Raw genomic sequence first — 21832 nt, 5'->3', positions numbered from 1 at the left:
ATATTCAGACTGGAACAGCCAATATCTTTGTTTAGTTCTGTAAACGCTAATGTTCCATTGCGTACAAAAGCTGAGTTACTGAAACTAACTCCTGGAAAATTGGTAGCACACTGATAAAATTGGTTGTATACTACTCTAAATCATATAGCAAGTAAAAGAACATGGTTTACATCATTAGCACATAAGGGTTTTCAGCAAAATTCAAATCTACACTACGTACAGATGCATTACTTTCTATTCTATGCATTTTGGTTAAGGATATGTAGATAACTACTCAGGATCAGCTGGAACGGTATAGATATTGCATGTCTTCTACTCAGAGCTTTGGAATACTGAAATGCAAGCTGAATTTAGGACCCTACGGCATAACAGTTAGAATGGAACAACTAACATCTTGGTTGAATTCTGTAAATGCTAATATTCCAAAAGGTGAGTTACTGAACGTAACTTCTGGAAAATTGGTAGCACACTGATAAAATTGGTTGCATACTAGTCTAAATCATATGGCAAGTAACATAACATGGTTTCCATCAAGTTAGCACAGTTTTTAACTACACGATTGAACTAAATGCATTACTTTGTATTCTATGCATTTTGGTTAAGGATGTGTACATAAGTACTCAGGATCAGCTGGAACTGTATAAATATTGCATGTCTTCTACATAAAGCAATGGAATTCTCAAAGGCATGCTGAATTCAGGAACCTACCTCACAACATTTAGAGTGGAACAGCCAATATCTTTGTTTAGTTCCGTAAACGCTAATGTTCCAATGCGTACAAAAGGTGAGTTACTGAAATTAACATGGAAAATTGGTAACACACTGATAAAATTGTTTGCATACAACTCTAAATCATATGTCAAGTAAAATAACATGGATTACATCAAGAGCACAGTTTTCAGCAATTTTCAACTACACGATTGAGCGAAATGCATTATTTTGTATTCTATGCATTTTGGTTAAGGATGTGTACATAAGTACTCAGGATCAGCTGGAACTGTATAGATATTGCATGTCTTCTACTCAGAACCATGGAATACTCAAATGCAAGCTGAATTCAAAACCTACCGCATAACCAACATCTTGGTTTAGTTCTGTAAATGCTAATATTCCATTGAATTGAAAAGGTGAGTTACTGAACGTAACTCCTCGAATATTGATAGCAAACTGATAAAATTGGTTGCATACTACTCTAAATCATATGGTAAGTAAAATAATAAGGATTACATCAAGTTAGCACCTAGTAGTTTTCAGCAAATTTCAACACTACACTCGATTGAGCTGAATGCATTAATTTGTATTCTAAGCATTTTGGTTGATGTGTACATAACTACTCAGCATCAGCTGGAACTGTATAAATATTGCATGTCTTCTACATAAAGCAATGGAATTCTCAAAGGCATGCTGAATTCAGGAACCTACCTCACAACATTTAGAGTGGAACAGCCAATTTCTTTGTTTAGTTCTGTAAACGCTAATGTTGCATTGCGTACAAAAGTTGAGTTACTGAAAGTAACTCCTGGAAAATTGGTGGCACACTGATAAAATTGGTTGTATAAATCATATAGCAAGTAAAAGATCATGGTTTACATCATTAGCAGATAAGAGTTTTCAACAAAATTCAAATCTACACTACTGAGTTGATGCATTACTTTCTATTCTATGCATTTTGGTTAAGGATGTGTACATAACTACTCAGGATCAGCTGGAACGGTATAGATATTGCATGTCTTCTACTCAGAACCATGGAATACTCAAATGCAAGCTGAATTCAAAACCTACCGCATAACATTTAGAATGGAACAACCAACATCTTGGTTTAGTTCTGTAAATGCTAATATTCCATTGAATTGAAAAGGTGAGTTACTGAACGTAACTCCTCGAATATTGATAGCAAACCGATAAAATTGGTTGCATACTACTCTAAATCATATGGTAAGTAAAATAATAAGGATTACATCAAGTTAGCACCTAGTAGTTTTCAGCAAAATTCAACACTACACTCGATTGAGCTGAATGCATTAATTTGTATTCTAAGCATTTTGGTTAAGGATGTGTACATAACTACTCAGCATCAGCTGGAACTGTATAAATATTGCATGTCTTCTACATAAAGCAATGGAATTCTCAAAGGCAAGCTGAATTCAGGAACCTACCTCACAACATTTAGAATGGAACAGCCAATATCTTTGATTAGTTCTGTATGGTAAGTAAAATAATAAGGTTTACATCAAGTTAGCACATACTAGTTTTCAGCAAAATTCAGCTCTACACACTATTGAGCTGAATGCATTACCTTCCATTCAATGCATTTTGAGTTGAACATCTGTGCATCATTACTCAGAGTGAGCTGGAACTGTATAGATATTGCATGTCTTCTACTCAGAACCATAGAATACTCAAATGCAAGCTGAATTCAGAAACCTACCTCATAATATTCAGACTGGAACAGCCAATATCTTTGTTTAGTTCTGTAAACGCTAATGTTCCATTGCGTACAAAAGCTGAGTTACTGAAACTAACTCCTGGAAAATTGGTAGCACACTGATAAAATTGGTTGTATACTACTCTAAATCATATAGCAAGTAAAAGAACATGGTTTACATCATTAGCACATAAGGGTTTTCAGCAAAATTCAAATCTACACTACGTACAGATGCATTACTTTCTATTCTATGCATTTTGGTTAAGGATATGTAGATAACTACTCAGGATCAGCTGGAACGGTATAGATATTGCATGTCTTCTACTCAGAGCCATGGAATACTGAAATGCAAGCTGAATTTAGGACCCTACGGCATAACAGTTAGAATGGAACAACTAACATCTTGGTTGAATTCTGTAAATGCTAATATTCCAAAAGGTGAGTTACTGAACGTAACTTCTGGAATATTGGTAGCACACTGATAAAATTGGTTGCATACTAGTCTAAATCATATGGCAAGTAAAATAACATGGTTTCCATCAAGTTAGCACAGTTTGTAACTACACGATTGAACTAAATGCATTACTTTGTATTCTATGCATTTTGGTTAAGGATGTGTACATAAGTACTCAGGATCAGCTGGAACTGTATAAATATTGCATGTCTTCTACATAAAGCAATGGAATTCTCAAAGGCATGCTGAATTCAGGAACCTACCGCATAACATTTAGAATGGAACAACCAACATCTTGGTTTAGTTCTGTAAATGCTAATATTCCATTGAATTGAAAAGGTGAGTTACTGAACGTAACTCCTCGAATATTGATAGCAAACCGATAAAATTGGTTGCATACTACTCTAAATCATATGGTAAGTAAAATAATAAGGATTACATCAAGTTAGCACCTAGTAGTTTTCAGCAAAATTCAACACTACACTCGATTGAGCTGAATGCATTAATTTGTATTCTAAGCATTTTGGTTAAGGATGTGTACATAACTACTCAGCATCAGCTGGAACTGTATAAATATTGCATGTCTTCTACATAAAGCAATGGAATTCTCAAAGGCAAGCTGAATTCAGGAACCTACCTCACAACATTTAGAATGGAACAGCCAATATCTTTGATTAGTTCTGTATGGTAAGTAAAATAATAAGGTTTACATCAAGATAGCACATACTAGTTTTCAGCAAAATTCAGCTCTACACACTATTGAGCTGAATGCATTACCTTCCATTCAATGCATTTTGAGTTGAACATCTGTGCATCATTACTCAGAGTGAGCTGGAACTGTATAGATATTGCATGTCTTCTACTCAGAACCATAGAATACTCAAATGCAAGCTGAATTCAGAAACCTACCTCATAATATTCAGACTGGAACAGCCAATATCTTTGTTTAGTTCTGTAAACGCTAATGTTCCATTGCGTACAAAAGCTGAGTTACTGAAACTAACTCCTGGAAAATTGGTAGCACACTGATAAAATTGGTTGTATACTACTCTAAATCATATAGCAAGTAAAAGAACATGGTTTACATCATTAGCACATAAGGGTTTTCAGCAAAATTCAAATCTACACTACGTACAGATGCATTACTTTCTATTCTATGCATTTTGGTTAAGGATATGTAGATAACTACTCAGGATCAGCTGGAACGGTATAGATATTGCATGTCTTCTACTCAGAGCCATGGAATACTGAAATGCAAGCTGAATTTAGGACCCTACGGCATAACAGTTAGAATGGAACAACTAACATCTTGGTTGAATTCTGTAAATGCTAATATTCCAAAAGGTGAGTTACTGAACGTAACTTCTGGAAAATTGGTAGCACACTGATAAAATTGGTTGCATACTAGTCTAAATCATATGGCAAGTAAAATAACATGGTTTCCATCAAGTTAGCACAGTTTTTAACTACACGATTGAACTAAATGCATTACTTTGTATTCTATGCATTTTGGTTAAGGATGTGTACATAAGTACTCAGGATCAGCTGGAACTGTATAAATATTGCATGTCTTCTACATAAAGCAATGGAATTCTCAAAGGCATGCTGAATTCAGGAACCTACCTCACAACATTTAGAGTGGAACAGCCAATATCTTTGTTTAGTTCCGTAAACGCTAATGTTCCAATGCGTACAAAAGGTGAGTTACTGAAATTAACATGGAAAATTGGTAACACACTGATAAAATTGTTTGCATACAACTCTAAATCATATGTCAAGTAAAATAACACGGATTACATCAAGAGCACAGTTTTCAGCAATTTTCAACTACACGATTGAGCGAAATGCATTATTTTGTATTCTATGCATTTTGGTTAAGGATGTGTACATAAGTACTCAGGATCAGCTGGAACTGTATAAATATTGCATGTCTTCTACATAAAGCAATGGAATTCTCAAAGGCAAGCTGAATTCAGGAACCTACCTCACAACATTTAGAATGGAACAGCCAATATCTTTGATTAGTTCTGTATGGTAAGTAAAATAATAAGGTTTACATCAAGTTAGCACATACTAGTTTTCAGCAAAATTCAGCTCTACACACTATTGAGCTGAATGCATTACCTTCCATTCAATGCATTTTGAGTTGAACATCTGTGCATCATTACTCAGAGTGAGCTGGAACTGTATAGATATTGCATGTCTTCTACTCAGAACCATAGAATACTCAAATGCAAGCTGAATTCAGAAACCTACCTCATAATATTCAGACTGGAACAGCCATTATCTTTGTTTAGTTCTGTAAACGCTAATGTTCCATTGCGTACAAAAGTTGAGTTACTGAGCGTAACTCCTGGAAAATTGGTGGCACACTGATAAAATTGGTTGTATAAATCATATAGCAAGTAAACGATCATGGTTTACATCATTAGCACATAAGAGTTTTCAACAAAATTCAAATCTACACTACTGAGTTGATGCATTACTTTCTATTCTATGCATTTTGGTTAAGGATGTGTACATAACTACTCAGGATCAGCTGGAACGGTATAGATATTGCATGTCTTCTACTCAGAACCATGGAATACTCAAATGCAAGCTGAATTCAAAACCTACCGCATAACATTTAGAATGGAACAACCAACATCTTGGTTTAGTTCTGTAAATGCTAATATTCCATTGAATTGAAAAGGTGAGTTACTGAACGTAACTCCTCGAATATTGATAGCAAACCGATAAAATTGGTTGCATACTACTCTAAATCATATGGTAAGTAAAATAATAAGGATTACATCAAGTTAGCACCTAGTAGTTTTCAGCAAAATTCAACACTACACTCGATTGAGCTGAATGCATTAATTTGTATTCTAAGCATTTTGGTTAAGGATGTGTACATAACTACTCAGCATCAGCTGGAACTGTATAAATATTGCATGTCTTCTACATAAAGCAATGGAATTCTCAAAGGCAAGCTGAATTCAGGAACCTACCTCACAACATTTAGAATGGAACAGCCAATATCTTTGATTAGTTCTGTATGGTAAGTAAAATAATAAGGTTTACATCAAGTTAGCACATACTAGTTTTCAGCAAAATTCAGCTCTACACACTATTGAGCTGAATGCATTACCTTCCATTCAATGCATTTTGAGTTGAGCATCTGTGCATCATTACTCAGAGTGAGCTGGAACTGTATAGATATTGCATGTCTTCTACTCAGAACCATAGAATACTCAAATGCAAGCTGAATTCAGAAACCTACCTCATAATATTCAGACTGGAACAGCCAATATCTTTGTTTAGTTCTGTAAACGCTAATGTTCCATTGCGTACAAAAGCTGAGTTACTGAAACTAACTCCTGGAAAATTGGTAGCACACTGATAAAATTGGTTGTATACTACTCTAAATCATATAGCAAGTAAAAGAACATGGTTTACATCATTAGCACATAAGGGTTTTCAGCAAAATTCAAATCTACACTACGTACAGATGCATTACTTTCTATTCTATGCATTTTGGTTAAGGATATGTAGATAACTACTCAGGATCAGCTGGAACGGTATAGATATTGCATGTCTTCTACTCAGAGCTTTGGAATACTGAAATGCAAGCTGAATTTAGGACCCTACGGCATAACAGTTAGAATGGAACAACTAACATCTTGGTTGAATTCTGTAAATGCTAATATTCCAAAAGGTGAGTTACTGAACGTAACTTCTGGAAAATTGGTAGCACACTGATAAAATTGGTTGCATACTAGTCTAAATCATATGGCAAGTAACATAACATGGTTTCCATCAAGTTAGCACAGTTTTTAACTACACGATTGAACTAAATGCATTACTTTGTATTCTATGCATTTTGGTTAAGGATGTGTACATAAGTACTCAGGATCAGCTGGAACTGTATAAATATTGCATGTCTTCTACATAAAGCAATGGAATTCTCAAAGGCATGCTGAATTCAGGAACCTACCTCACAACATTTAGAGTGGAACAGCCAATATCTTTGTTTAGTTCCGTAAACGCTAATGTTCCAATGCGTACAAAAGGTGAGTTACTGAAATTAACATGGAAAATTGGTAACACACTGATAAAATTGTTTGCATACAACTCTAAATCATATGTCAAGTAAAATAACATGGATTACATCAAGAGCACAGTTTTCAGCAATTTTCAACTACACGATTGAGCGAAATGCATTATTTTGTATTCTATGCATTTTGGTTAAGGATGTGTACATAAGTACTCAGGATCAGCTGGAACTGTATAGATATTGCATGTCTTCTACTCAGAACCATGGAATACTCAAATGCAAGCTGAATTCAAAACCTACCGCATAACCAACATCTTGGTTTAGTTCTGTAAATGCTAATATTCCATTGAATTGAAAAGGTGAGTTACTGAACGTAACTCCTCGAATATTGATAGCAAACTGATAAAATTGGTTGCATACTACTCTAAATCATATGGTAAGTAAAATAATAAGGATTACATCAAGTTAGCACCTAGTAGTTTTCAGCAAATTTCAACACTACACTCGATTGAGCTGAATGCATTAATTTGTATTCTAAGCATTTTGGTTGATGTGTACATAACTACTCAGCATCAGCTGGAACTGTATAAATATTGCATGTCTTCTACATAAAGCAATGGAATTCTCAAAGGCATGCTGAATTCAGGAACCTACCTCACAACATTTAGAGTGGAACAGCCAATATCTTTGTTTAGTTCCGTAAACGCTAATGTTCCAATGCGTACAAAAGGTGAGTTACTGAAATTAACATGGAAAATTGGTAACACACTGATAAAATTGTTTGCATACAACTCTAAATCATATGTCAAGTAAAATAACACGGATTACATCAAGAGCACAGTTTTCAGCAATTTTCAACTACACGATTGAGCGAAATGCATTATTTTGTATTCTATGCATTTTGGTTAAGGATGTGTACATAAGTACTCAGGATCAGCTGGAACTGTATAAATATTGCATGTCTTCTACATAAAGCAATGGAATTCTCAAAGGCAAGCTGAATTCAGGAACCTACCTCACAACATTTAGAATGGAACAGCCAATATCTTTGATTAGTTCTGTATGGTAAGTAAAATAATAAGGTTTACATCAAGTTAGCACATACTAGTTTTCAGCAAAATTCAGCTCTACACACTATTGAGCTGAATGCATTACCTTCCATTCAATGCATTTTGAGTTGAACATCTGTGCATCATTACTCAGAGTGAGCTGGAACTGTATAGATATTGCATGTCTTCTACTCAGAACCATAGAATACTCAAATGCAAGCTGAATTCAGAAACCTACCTCATAATATTCAGACTGGAACAGCCATTATCTTTGTTTAGTTCTGTAAACGCTAATGTTCCATTGCGTACAAAAGTTGAGTTACTGAGCGTAACTCCTGGAAAATTGGTGGCACACTGATAAAATTGGTTGTATAAATCATATAGCAAGTAAACGATCATGGTTTACATCATTAGCACATAAGAGTTTTCAACAAAATTCAAATCTACACTACTGAGTTGATGCATTACTTTCTATTCTATGCATTTTGGTTAAGGATGTGTACATAACTACTCAGGATCAGCTGGAACGGTATAGATATTGCATGTCTTCTACTCAGAACCATGGAATACTCAAATGCAAGCTGAATTCAAAACCTACCGCATAACATTTAGAATGGAACAACCAACATCTTGGTTTAGTTCTGTAAATGCTAATATTCCATTGAATTGAAAAGGTGAGTTACTGAACGTAACTCCTCGAATATTGATAGCAAACCGATAAAATTGGTTGCATACTACTCTAAATCATATGGTAAGTAAAATAATAAGGATTACATCAAGTTAGCACCTAGTAGTTTTCAGCAAAATTCAACACTACACTCGATTGAGCTGAATGCATTAATTTGTATTCTAAGCATTTTGGTTAAGGATGTGTACATAACTACTCAGCATCAGCTGGAACTGTATAAATATTGCATGTCTTCTACATAAAGCAATGGAATTCTCAAAGGCAAGCTGAATTCAGGAACCTACCTCACAACATTTAGAATGGAACAGCCAATATCTTTGATTAGTTCTGTATGGTAAGTAAAATAATAAGGTTTACATCAAGTTAGCACATACTAGTTTTCAGCAAAATTCAGCTCTACACACTATTGAGCTGAATGCATTACCTTCCATTCAATGCATTTTGAGTTGAACATCTGTGCATCATTACTCAGAGTGAGCTGGAACTGTATAGATATTGCATGTCTTCTACTCAGAACCATAGAATACTCAAATGCAAGCTGAATTCAGAAACCTACCTCATAATATTCAGACTGGAACAGCCAATATCTTTGTTTAGTTCTGTAAACGCTAATGTTCCATTGCGTACAAAAGCTGAGTTACTGAAACTAACTCCTGGAAAATTGGTAGCACACTGATAAAATTGGTTGTATACTACTCTAAATCATATAGCAAGTAAAAGAACATGGTTTACATCATTAGCACATAAGGGTTTTCAGCAAAATTCAAATCTACACTACGTACAGATGCATTACTTTCTATTCTATGCATTTTGGTTAAGGATATGTAGATAACTACTCAGGATCAGCTGGAACGGTATAGATATTGCATGTCTTCTACTCAGAGCCATGGAATACTGAAATGCAAGCTGAATTTAGGACCCTACGGCATAACAGTTAGAATGGAACAACTAACATCTTGGTTGAATTCTGTAAATGCTAATATTCCAAAAGGTGAGTTACTGAACGTAACTTCTGGAAAATTGGTAGCACACTGATAAAATTGGTTGCATACTAGTCTAAATCATATGGCAAGTAAAATAACATGGTTTCCATCAAGTTAGCACAGTTTTTAACTACACGATTGAACTAAATGCATTACTTTGTATTCTATGCATTTTGGTTAAGGATGTGTACATAAGTACTCAGGATCAGCTGGAACTGTATAAATATTGCATGTCTTCTACATAAAGCAATGGAATTCTCAAAGGCATGCTGAATTCAGGAACCTACCTCACAACATTTAGAGTGGAACAGCCAATATCTTTGTTTAGTTCCGTAAACGCTAATGTTCCAATGCGTACAAAAGGTGAGTTACTGAAATTAACATGGAAAATTGGTAACACACTGATAAAATTGTTTGCATACAACTCTAAATCATATGTCAAGTAAAATAACATGGATTACATCAAGAGCACAGTTTTCAGCAATTTTCAACTACACGATTGAGCGAAATGCATTATTTTGTATTCTATGCATTTTGGTTAAGGATGTGTACATAAGTACTCAGGATCAGCTGGAACTGTATAAATATTGCATGTCTTCTACATAAAGCAATGGAATTCTCAAAGGCAAGCTGAATTCAGGAACCTACCTCACAACATTTAGAATGGAACAGCCAATATCTTTGATTAGTTCTGTATGGTAAGTAAAATAATAAGGTTTACATCAAGTTAGCACATACTAGTTTTCAGCAAAATTCAGCTCTACACACTATTGAGCTGAATGCATTACCTTCCATTCAATGCATTTTGAGTTGAACATCTGTGCATCATTACTCAGAGTGAGCTGGAACTGTATAGATATTGCATGTCTTCTACTCAGAACCATAGAATACTCAAATGCAAGCTGAATTCAGAAACCTACCTCATAATATTCAGACTGGAACAGCCATTATCTTTGTTTAGTTCTGTAAACGCTAATGTTCCATTGCGTACAAAAGTTGAGTTACTGAGCGTAACTCCTGGAAAATTGGTAGCACACTGATAACATTGGTTGCATACTACTCTAAATCATATGGCAAGTAAAAGAACATGGTTTACATCATTAGCACATACTGGTTTTCAGCAAAATTCAGCTCTGCACACTATTGAGCTGAATGCATTACTTTGTACTCTATGCATTTTGGTTAAGGATATGTACATAACTACTCAGGATCAGCTGGAACGCTATAGATATTGCATGTCTTCTACTCAGAGCCATGGAATACTGAAATGCAAGCTGAATTCAGGACCCTACGGCATAACAGTTAGAATGGAACAACTAACATCTTGGTTGAATTCTGTAAATGCTAAAATTCCAAAAGGTGAGTTACTGAACGTAACTTCTGGAACATTGGTAGCACACTGATAAAATTGGTTGCATACTAGTCTAAATCATATGGCAAGTAAAATAACATGGTTTCCATCAAGTTAGCACAGTTTTCAACTACACGATTGAGCTAAATGCATTACTTTGTATTCTATGCATTTTGGTTAAGGATGTGTACATAAGTACTCAAGATCAGCTGGAACTGTATAAATATTGCATGTCTTCTACATAAAGCAATGGAATACTCAAAGGTAAGCTGAATTCAGAAAACTACCTCATAATATTCAGACAGGAACTGCCAATTTCTTTGTTTAGTTCTGTAAACGCTAATGTTCCATTGCGTACAAAAGTTGAGTTACTGAAAGTAACTCCTGGAAAATTGGTGGCACACTGATAAAATTGGTTGTATAAATCATATAGCAAGTAAAAGATCATGGTTTACATCATTAGCACATAAGAGTTTTCAACAAAATTCAAATCTACACTACTGAGTTGATGCATTACTTTCTATTCTATGCATTTTGGTTAAGGATGTGTACATAACTACTCAGGATCAGCTGGAACGGTATAGATATTGCATGTCTTCTACTCAGAACCATGGAATACTCAAATGCAAGCTGAATTCAAAACCTACCGCATAACATTTAGAATGGAACAACCAACATCTTGGTTTAGTTCTGTAAATGCTAATATTCCATTGAATTGAAAAGGTGAGTTACTGAACGTAACTCCTCGAATATTGATAGCAAACCGATAAAATTGGTTGCATACTACTCTAAATCATATGGTAAGTAAAATAATAAGGATTACATCAAGTTAGCACCTAGTAGTTTTCAGCAAAATTCAACACTACACTCGATTGAGCTGAATGCATTAATTTGTATTCTAAGCATTTTGGTTAAGGATGTGTACATAACTACTCAGCATCAGCTGGAACTGTATAAATATTGCATGTCTTCTACATAAAGCAATGGAATTCTCAAAGGCAAGCTGAATTCAGGAACCTACCTCACAACATTTAGAATGGAACAGCCAATATCTTTGATTAGTTCTGTATGGTAAGTAAAATAATAAGGTTTACATCAAGTTAGCACATACTAGTTTTCAGCAAAATTCAGCTCTACACACTATTGAGCTGAATGCATTACCTTCCATTCAATGCATTTTGAGTTGAGCATCTGTGCATCATTACTCAGAGTGAGCTGGAACTGTATAGATATTGCATGTCTTCTACTCAGAACCATAGAATACTCAAATGCAAGCTGAATTCAGAAACCTACCTCATAATATTCAGACTGGAACAGCCAATATCTTTGTTTAGTTCTGTAAACGCTAATGTTCCATTGCGTACAAAAGCTGAGTTACTGAAACTAACTCCTGGAAAATTGGTAGCACACTGATAAAATTGGTTGTATACTACTCTAAATCATATAGCAAGTAAAAGAACATGGTTTACATCATTAGCACATAAGGGTTTTCAGCAAAATTCAAATCTACACTACGTACAGATGCATTACTTTCTATTCTATGCATTTTGGTTAAGGATATGTAGATAACTACTCAGGATCAGCTGGAACGGTATAGATATTGCATGTCTTCTACTCAGAGCCATGGAATACTGAAATGCAAGCTGAATTTAGGACCCTACGGCATAACAGTTAGAATGGAACAACTAACATCTTGGTTGAATTCTGTAAATGCTAATATTCCAAAAGGTGAGTTACTGAACGTAACTTCTGGAAAATTGGTAGCACACTGATAAAATTGGTTGCATACTAGTCTAAATCATATGGCAAGTAAAATAACATGGTTTCCATCAAGTTAGCACAGTTTTTAACTACACGATTGAACTAAATGCATTACTTTGTATTCTATGCATTTTGGTTAAGGATGTGTACATAAGTACTCAGGATCAGCTGGAACTGTATAAATATTGCATGTCTTCTACATAAAGCAATGGAATACTCAAAGGTAAGCTGAATTCAGAAAACTACCTCATAATATTCAGACAGGAACTGCCAATTTCTTTGTTTAGTTCTGTAAACGCTAATGTTCCATTGCGTACAAAAGTTGAGTTACTGAAAGTAACTCCTGGAAAATTGGTGGCACACTGATAAAATTGGTTGTATAAATCATATAGCAAGTAAACGATCATGGTTTACATCATTAGCACATAAGAGTTTTCAACAAAATTCAAATCTACACTACTGAGTTGATGCATTACTTTCTATTCTATGCATTTTGGTTAAGGATGTGTACATAACTACTCAGGATCAGCTGGAACGGTATAGATATTGCATGTCTTCTACTCAGAACCATGGAATACTCAAATGCAAGCTGAATTCAAAACCTACCGCATAACATTTAGAATGGAACAACCAACATCTTGGTTTAGTTCTGTAAATGCTAATATTCCATTGAATTGAAAAGGTGAGTTACTGAACGTAACTCCTCGAATATTGATAGCAAACCGATAAAATTGGTTGCATACTACTCTAAATCATATGGTAAGTAAAATAATAAGGATTACATCAAGTTAGCACCTAGTAGTTTTCAGCAAAATTCAACACTACACTCGATTGAGCTGAATGCATTAATTTGTATTCTAAGCATTTTGGTTAAGGATGTGTACATAACTACTCAGCATCAGCTGGAACTGTATAAATATTGCATGTCTTCTACATAAAGCAATGGAATTCTCAAAGGCAAGCTGAATTCAGGAACCTACCTCACAACATTTAGAATGGAACAGCCAATATCTTTGATTAGTTCTGTATGGTAAGTAAAATAATAAGGTTTACATCAAGTTAGCACATACTAGTTTTCAGCAAAATTCAGCTCTACACACTATTGAGCTGAATGCATTACCTTCCATTCAATGCATTTTGAGTTGAACATCTGTGCATCATTACTCAGAGTGAGCTGGAACTGTATAGATATTGCATGTCTTCTACTCAGAACCATAGAATACTCAAATGCAAGCTGAATTCAGAAACCTACCTCATAATATTCAGACTGGAACAGCCATTATCTTTGTTCAGTTCTGTAAACGCTAATGTTCCATTGCGTACAAAAGTTGAGTTACTGAGCGTAACTCCTGGAAAATTGGTAGCACACTGATAACATTGGTTGCATACTACTCTAAATCATATGGCAAGTAAAAGAACATGGTTTACATCATTAGCACATACTGGTTTTCAGCAAAATTCAGCTCTGCACACTATTGAGCTGAATGCATTACTTTGTACTCTATGCATTTTGGTTAAGGATATGTACATAACTACTCAGGATCAGCTGGAACGCTATAGATATTGCATGTCTTCTACTCAGAGCCATGGAATACTGAAATGCAAGCTGAATTCAGGACCCTACGGCATAACAGTTAGAATGGAACAACTAACATCTTGGTTGAATTCTGTAAATGCTAAAATTCCAAAAGGTGAGTTACTGAACGTAACTTCTGGAACATTGGTAGCACACTGATAAAATTGGTTGCATACTAGTCTAAATCATATGGCAAGTAAAATAACATGGTTTCCATCAAGTTAGCACAGTTTTCAACTACACGATTGAGCTAAATGCATTACTTTGTATTCTATGCATTTTGGTTAAGGATGTGTACATAAGTACTCAAGATCAGCTGGAACTGTATAAATATTGCATGTCTTCTACATAAAGCAATGGAATACTCAAAGGTAAGCTGAATTCAGAAAACTACCTCATAATATTCAGACAGGAACTGCCAATTTCTTTGTTTAGTTCTGTAAACGCTAATGTTCCATTGCGTACAAAAGTTGAGTTACTGAAAGTAACTCCTGGAAAATTGGTGGCACACTGATAAAATTGGTTGTATAAATCATATAGCAAGTAAAAGATCATGGTTTACATCATTAGCACATAAGAGTTTTCAACAAAATTCAAATCTACACTACTGAGTTGATGCATTACTTTCTATTCTATGCATTTTGGTTAAGGATGTGTACATAACTACTCAGGATCAGCTGGAACGGTATAGATATTGCATGTCTTCTACTCAGAACCATGGAATACTCAAATGCAAGCTGAATTCAAAACCTACCGCATAACATTTAGAATGGAACAACCAACATCTTGGTTTAGTTCTGTAAATGCTAATATTCCATTGAATTGAAAAGGTGAGTTACTGAACGTAACTCCTCGAATATTGATAGCAAACCGATAAAATTGGTTGCATACTACTCTAAATCATATGGTAAGTAAAATAATAAGGATTACATCAAGTTAGCACCTAGTAGTTTTCAGCAAATTTCAACACTACACTCGATTGAGCTGAATGCATTAATTTGTATTCTAAGCATTTTGGTTAAGGATGTGTACATAACTACTCAGCATCAGCTGGAACTGTATAAATATTGCATGTCTTCTACATAAAGCAATGGAATTCTCAAAGGCAAGCTGAATTCAGGAACCTACCTCACAACATTTAGAATGGAACAGCCAATATCTTTGATTAGTTCTGTATGGTAAGTAAAATAATAAGGTTTACATCAAGTTAGCACATACTAGTTTTCAGCAAAATTCAGCTCTACACACTATTGAGCTGAATGCATTACCTTCCATTCAATGCATTTTGAGTTGAGCATCTGTGCATCATTACTCAGAGTGAGCTGGAACTGTATAGATATTGCATGTCTTCTACTCAGAACCATAGAATACTCAAATGCAAGCTGAATTCAGAAACCTACCTCATAATATTCAGACTGGAACAGCCAATATCTTTGTTTAGTTCTGTAAACGCTAATGTTCCATTGCGTACAAAAGCTGAGTTACTGAAACTAACTCCTGGAAAATTGGTAGCACACTGATAAAATTGGTTGTATACTACTCTAAATCATATAGCAAGTAAAAGAACATGGTTTACATCATTAGCACATAAGGGTTTTCAGCAAAATTCAAATCTACACTACGTACAGATGCATTACTTTCTATTCTATGCATTTTGGTTAAGGATATGTAGATAACTACTCAGGATCAGCTGGAACGGTATAGATATTGCATGTCTTCTACTCAGAGCCATGGAATACTGAAATGCAAGCTGAATTTAGGACCCTACGGCATAACAGTTAGAATGGAACAACTAACATCTTGGTTGAATTCTGTAAATGCTAATATTCCAAAAGGTGAGTTACTGAACGTAACTTCTGGAAAATTGGTAGCACACTGATAAAATTGGTTGCATACTAGTCTAAATCATATGGCAAGTAAAATAACATGGTTTCCATCAAGTTAGCACAGTTTTTAACTACACGATTGAACTAAATGCATTACTTTGTATTCTATGCATTTTGGTTAAGGATGTGTACATAAGTACTCAGGATCAGCTGGAACTGTATAAATATTGCATGTCTTCTACATAAAGCAATGGAATACTCAAAGGTAAGCTGAATTCAGAAAACTACCTCATAATATTCAGACAGGAACTGCCAATTTCTTTGTTTAGTTCTGTAAACGCTAATGTTCCATTGCGTACAAAAGTTGAGTTACTGAAAGTAACTCCTGGAAAATTGGTGGCACACTGATAAAATTGGTTGTATAAATCATATAGCAAGTAAACGATCATGGTTTACATCATTAGCACATAAGAGTTTTCAACAAAATTCAAATCTACACTACTGAGTTGATGCATTACTTTCTATTCTATGCATTTTGGTTAAGGATGTGTACATAACTACTCAGGATCAGCTGGAACGGTATAGATATTGCATGTCTTCTACTCAGAACCATGGAATACTCAAATGCAAGCTGAATTCAAAACCTACCGCATAACATTTAGAATGGAACAACCAACATCTTGGTTTAGTTCTGTAAATGCTAATATTCCATTGAATTGAAAAGGTGAGTTACTGAACGTAACTCCTCGAATATTGATAGCAAACCGATAAAATTGGTTGCATACTACTCTAAATCATATGGTAAGTAAAATAATAAGGATTACATCAAGTTAGCACCTAGTAGTTTTCAGCAAAATTCAACACTACACTCGATTGAGCTGAATGCATTAATTTGTATTCTAAGCATTTTGGTTAAGGATGTGTACATAACTACTCAGCATCAGCTGGAACTGTATAAATATTGCATGTCTTCTACATAAAGCAATGGAATTCTCAAAGGCAAGCTGAATTCAGGAACCTACCTCACAACATTTAGAATGGAACAGCCAATATCTTTGATTAGTTCTGTATGGTAAGTAAAATAATAAGGTTTACATCAAGTTAGCACATACTAGTTTTCAGCAAAATTCAGCTCTACACACTATTGAGCTGAATGCATTACCTTCCATTCAATGCATTTTGAGTTGAACATCTGTGCATCATTACTCAGAGTGAGCTGGAACTGTATAGATATTGCATGTCTTCTACTCAGAACCATAGAATACTCAAATGCAAGCTGAATTCAGAAACCTACCTCATAATATTCAGACTGGAACAGCCAATATCTTTGTTTAGTTCTGTAAACGCTAATGTTCCATTGCGTACAAAAGCTGAGTTACTGAAACTAACTCCTGGAAAATTGGTAGCACACTGATAAAATTGGTTGTATACTACTCTAAATCATATAGCAAGTAAAAGAACATGGTTTACATCATTAGCACATAAGGGTTTTCAGCAAAATTCAAATCTACACTACGTACAGATGCATTACTTTCTATTCTATGCATTTTGGTTAAGGATATGTAGATAACTACTCAGGATCAGCTGGAACGGTATAGATATTGCATGTCTTCTACTCAGAGCCATGGAATACTGAAATGCAAGCTGAATTTAGGACCCTACGGCATAACAGTTAGAATGGAACAACTAACATCTTGGTTGAATTCTGTAAATGCTAATATTCCAAAAGGTGAGTTACTGAACGTAACTTCTGGAAAATTGGTAGCACACTGATAAAATTGGTTGCATACTAGTCTAAATCATATGGCAAGTAAAATAACATGGTTTCCATCAAGTTAGCACAGTTTTTAACTACACGATTGAACTAAATGCATTACTTTGTATTCTATGCATTTTGGTTAAGGATGTGTACATAAGTACTCAGGATCAGCTGGAACTGTATAAATATTGCATGTCTTCTACATAAAGCAATGGAATTCTCAAAGGCATGCTGAATTCAGGAACCTACCGCATAACATTTAGAATGGAACAACCAACATCTTGGTTTAGTTCTGTAAATGCTAATATTCCATTGAATTGAAAAGGTGAGTTACTGAACGTAACTCCTCGAATATTGATAGCAAACCGATAAAATTGGTTGCATACTACTCTAAATCATATGGTAAGTAAAATAATAAGGATTACATCAAGTTAGCACCTAGTAGTTTTCAGCAAAATTCAACACTACACTCGATTGAGCTGAATGCATTAATTTGTATTCTAAGCATTTTGGTTAAGGATGTGTACATAACTACTCAGCATCAGCTGGAACTGTATAAATATTGCATGTCTTCTACATAAAGCAATGGAATTCTCAAAGGCAAGCTGAATTCAGGAACCTACCTCACAACATTTAGAATGGAACAGCCAATATCTTTGATTAGTTCTGTATGGTAAGTAAAATAATAAGGTTTACATCAAGTTAGCACATACTAGTTTTCAGCAAAATTCAGCTCTACACACTATTGAGCTGAATGCATTACCTTCCATTCAATGCATTTTGAGTTGAACATCTGTGCATCATTACTCAGAGTGAGCTGGAACTGTATAGATATTGCATGTCTTCTACTCAGAACCATAGAATACTCAAATGCAAGCTGAATTCAGAAACCTACCTCATAATATTCAGACTGGAACAGCCATTATCTTTGTTTAGTTCTGTAAACGCTAATGTTCCATTGCGTACAAAAGTTGAGTTACTGAGCGTAACTCCTGGAAAATTGGTAGCACACTGATAACATTGGTTGCATACTACTCTAAATCATATGGCAAGTAAAAGAACATGGTTTACATCATTAGCACATACTGGTTTTCAGCAAAATTCAGCTCTGCACACTATTGAGCTGAATGCATTACTTTGTACTCTATGCATTTTGGTTAAGGATATGTACATAACTACTCAGGATCAGCTGGAACGCTATAGATATTGCATGTCTTCTACTCAGAGCCATGGAATACTGAAATGCAAGCTGAATTCAGGACCCTACGGCATAACAGTTAGAATGGAACAACTAACATCTTGGTTGAATTCTGTAAATGCTAAAATTCCAAAAGGTGAGTTACTGAACGTAACTTCTGGAACATTGGTAGCACACTGATAAAATTGGTTGCATACTAGTCTAAATCATATGGCAAGTAAAATAACATGGTTTCCATCAAGTTAGCACAGTTTTCAACTACACGATTGAGCTAAATGCATTACTTTGTATTCTATGCATTTTGGTTAAGGATGTGTACATAAGTACTCAAGATCAGCTGGAACTGTATAAATATTGCATGTCTTCTACATAAAGCAATGGAATACTCAAAGGTAAGCTGAATTCAGAAAACTACCTCATAATATTCAGACAGGAACTGCCAATTTCTTTGTTTAGTTCTGTAAACGCTAATGTTCCATTGCGTACAAAAGTTGAGTTACTGAAAGTAACTCCTGGAAAATTGGTGGCACACTGATAAAATTGGTTGTATAAATCATATAGCAAGTAAAAGATCATGGTTTACATCATTAGCACATAAGAGTTTTCAACAAAATTCAAATCTACACTACTGAGTTGATGCATTACTTTCTATTCTATGCATTTTGGTTAAGGATGTGTACATAACTACTCAGGATCAGCTGGAACGGTATAGATATTGCATGTCTTCTACTCAGAACCATGGAATACTCAAATGCAAGCTGAATTCAAAACCTACCGCATAACATTTAGAATGGAACAACCAACATCTTGGTTTAGTTCTGTAAATGCTAATATTCCATTGAATTGAAAAGGTGAGTTACTGAACGTAACTCCTCGAATATTGATAGCAAACCGATAAAATTGGTTGCATACTACTCTAAATCATATGGTAAGTAAAATAATAAGGATTACATCAAGTTAGCACCTAGTAGTTTTCAGCAAAATTCAACACTACACTCGATTGAGCTGAATGCATTAATTTGTATTCTAAGCATTTTGGTTAAGGATGTGTACATAACTACTCAGCATCAGCTGGAACTGTATAAATATTGCATGTCTTCTACATAAAGCAATGGAATTCTCAAAGGCAAGCTGAATTCAGGAACCTACCTCACAACATTTAGAATGGAACAGCCAATATCTTTGATTAGTTCTGTATGGTAAGTAAAATAATAAGGTTTACATCAAGTTAGCACATACTAGTTTTCAGCAAAATTCAGCTCTACACACTATTGAGCTGAATGCATTACCTTCCATTCAATGCATTTTGAGTTGAGCATCTGTGCATCATTACTCAGAGTGAGCTGGAACTGTATAGATATTGCATGTCTTCTACTCAGAACCATAGAATACTCAAATGCAAGCTGAATTCAGAAACCTACCTCATAATATTCAGACTGGAACAGCCAATATCTTTGTTTAGTTCTGTAAACGCTAATGTTCCATTGCGTACAAAAGCTGAGTTACTGAAACTAACTCCTGGAAAATTGGTAGCACACTGATAAAATTGGTTGTATACTACTCTAAATCATATAGCAAGTAAAAGAACATGGTTTACATCATTAGCACATAAGGGTTTTCAGCAAAATTCAAATCTACACTACGTACAGATGCATTACTTTCTATTCTATGCATTTTGGTTAAGGATATGTAGATAACTACTCAGGATCAGCTGGAACGGTATAGATATTGCATGTCTTCTACTCAGAGCCATGGAATACTGAAATGCAAGCTGAATTTAGGACCCTACGGCATAACAGTTAGAATGGAACAACTAACATCTTGGTTGAATTCTGTAAATGCTAATATTCCAAAAGGTGAGTTACTGAACGTAACTTCTGGAAAATTGGTAGCACACTGATAAAATTGGTTGCATACTAGTCTAAATCATATGGCAAGTAAAATAACATGGTTTCCATCAAGTTAGCACAGTTTTTAACTACACGATTGAACTAAATGCATTACTTTGTATTCTATGCATTTTGGTTAAGGATGTGTACATAAGTACTCAGGATCAGCTGGAACTGTATAAATATTGCATGTCTTCTACATAAAGCAATGGAATACTCAAAGGTAAGCTGAATTCAGAAAACTACCTCATAATATTCAGACAGGAACTGCCAATTTCTTTGTTTAGTTCTGTAAACGCTAATGTTCCATTGCGTACAAAAGTTGAGTTACTGAAAGTAACTCCTGGAAAATTGGTGGCACACTGATAAAATTGGTTGTATAAATCATATAGCAAGTAAACGATCATGGTTTACATCATTAGCACATAAGAGTTTTCAACAAAATTCAAATCTACACTACTGAGTTGATGCATTACTTTCTATTCTATGCATTTTGGTTAAGGATGTGTACATAACTACTCAGGATCAGCTGGAACGGTATAGATATTGCATGTCTTCTACTCAGAACCATGGAATACTCAAATGCAAGCTGAATTCAAAACCTACCGCATAACATTTAGAATGGAACAACCAACATCTTGGTTTAGTTCTGTAAATGCTAATATTCCATTGAATTGAAAAGGTGAGTTACTGAACGTAACTCCTCGAATATTGATAGCAAACCGATAAAATTGGTTGCATACTACTCTAAATCATATGGTAAGTAAAATAATAAGGATTACATCAAGTTAGCACCTAGTAGTTTTCAGCAAAATTCAACACTACACTCGATTGAGC

The sequence above is a fragment of the Hemitrygon akajei genome, chromosome 29 (genome assembly GCF_048418815.1).
Source record: "Hemitrygon akajei chromosome 29, sHemAka1.3, whole genome shotgun sequence".
NCBI lineage: Eukaryota > Metazoa > Chordata > Chondrichthyes > Myliobatiformes > Dasyatidae > Hemitrygon > Hemitrygon akajei.
The sequence above is the reverse complement of the archived record's forward strand: the minus strand, read 5'-3'. Positions refer to the sequence as shown.